This window comes from Pongo abelii, chromosome 10, assembly GCF_028885655.2.
Source record: "Pongo abelii isolate AG06213 chromosome 10, NHGRI_mPonAbe1-v2.0_pri, whole genome shotgun sequence".
Classification (NCBI taxonomy): domain Eukaryota; kingdom Metazoa; phylum Chordata; class Mammalia; order Primates; family Hominidae; genus Pongo; species Pongo abelii.
The window spans coordinates 14,094,728-14,096,790 of NC_071995.2; the positions used below are offsets into that span (position 1 = coordinate 14,094,728).

The following is a 2,063-nucleotide window of genomic DNA, read 5'->3' on the forward strand; positions in this document are numbered from 1 at the left end:
ATATAAAAGGATGGAAAAAATATAGCTGGAAAATAGTAATCAGTAGACATCTTAGAAGAATACACTAATATAAAACAAAATACACTCTAAACATTATTAGAGAAGTATAAATTCACAAGGAAAATGTTTTAATTAACACAATTATTACAACTTGATATGTAAGAACATAAAATAAAGCCTTGTAATATATATGAAAAAATTTATAGAATTGAACAAGGTATGCTGTCCCCGAAAGCCAAATAAACAAAGAATTGCATGAGGAAAAAAGCATAATAGAAGATTTTTATTCTATGAAATGCTTTACGTACCTGCATGTCATCTTTGTGCAAGGGCCATGCTAATCTTCTCTGTGTTGTTCCAATTTTTGTATATGTGCTGCAGAAGTGAGCACAGAATAGGAGATTTTAATATACTTCTGTCACAGATATATCTTGCAGAAAAAGAATAATGACACAGAAGATTTAAACCAGATTAAAAATCTGACCTGTTGAATGGATATAGAACATTGTACCAAAAAATTACAGAAAACATTTCTTTCAGGCACACAAATAATATTTATAAAAATCGATTATTTCTGGACTTTGAGTCAATCTCAATAAATTTTACTGGATTGAAATTGTATCTAGCATGATTTCTAATAAAAGCAATTAAACAAGAAATTAACAAATACAATATTCCCATAAAATGGCAAATTTGAACACACTTCTTAATAGTCAAAGACGTGTGGACAGATAACAAAGTATAGTGTTTATTAGGACATATTTTGAATTAAGGAATTGTGAAAATACTACTGAAAATTTGAGTGTGCTAGAGCTGGCTCATATTAGCTTGCAATATTAAATGTTAAATATTCAGAAAATTTTCCAACAGGTTGTTAAACAATTTGTAGCTTGAAATTGGTCATGGTGGAGTATTTACAAGACAGATATGAAATTGGCATGCTACAAATCAGGCCTTTTTTCCTTTTCCTTTTTAATATTTTTACAAGCTAGTTACCACAAAACCATGGAAAGCAGTTAGAACATGAGATAGAGGGAAATGTATAGCCTCAAAGGCATGGATTGGAAAAAAGATAAGAAGTTTCAACTTCAAAATTAGGAAAAACAAAGCAATATAAATCCGAAGAATGTAGATTAAAAGAAACAAGATAAATTAATGAAATAGAAAAATATTATATAAAATAGAGATTAAACAAAATCAAAACTTATTTCTTTAAAACTATGACTAAAATTGACAAACCTCTGGTGAAATTGACTAAGAAGGTGAAGAAATGTACAAATAATATTAGGAATGAAAAAGTGAACATTACTACAGATGCAGTACACATTAAGATAATAGGATACATGAAAAGCTTAATGCCAATATATTTGAAAATAAATATGAAATATATACATCCTTGGAAAAATGTAACTTGCCAAAATCTTATTCATGAAGAAATAAGAATCCTGAATTGTTCTTTAATTATTAGAAAAAAATCTTATCTAGAACACTCTAGGCCCAGATGATTTTATCAGTAAGTTCTATAAATGTCTGAGAGAGAAATATTTCTAGTTCATACACATTTCTTCAGACAACAGGATAATAGGGCACTTCATTATGTTTTATGAGGCTATATGTAATTTTGATTGTAACACTCAACAAAGGCAAAATGAGAAAGAAAAATTAGAGCCCAATCTTATTCATGAATGTAATATAAAATGTAAAGTACAATCAGTAAACTGAAATCAGGAATATATAAAAAATGTATATATCATGACTAATTTGGGTTTTTCTTAGGAACCCAAGATTAGCGTGACTTTGGAAAAGCAATCCATGCAACTCACCACATTAACAAAAAAGAAAAATGATGTGATTATCACAGACTTAGGGAGATTACTTGGTAAAAGTCAACATTCATTCATAAAACTCTTACCAAAACAGGATTAGAATAGTATCTACTACAGTCTTATTGCAAATATCACGTTTAATGTTGAAACTTTGAGAATACTTTTGAAATTTGAAACAAGACAAGAATTCCCACTATTGTTCCTTCTATTCAGTTTTGTTCTGGAGTTCCTTGCTGG

At 28.7% G+C, this 2,063-nt stretch overlaps 1 non-coding gene across 1 annotated transcript; it reads right to left on the minus strand.

The window, feature by feature from the left end:
• Positions 1-284: 284 nt before the first annotated feature.
• LOC112135891 (U6 spliceosomal RNA) lies at positions 285-391 on the minus strand. Its single transcript, XR_002917125.2, has one exon. It is a non-coding gene; the product is annotated as a U6 spliceosomal RNA (small nuclear RNA).
• Between the last annotated feature and the right edge of the window lie 1,672 nt (positions 392-2,063).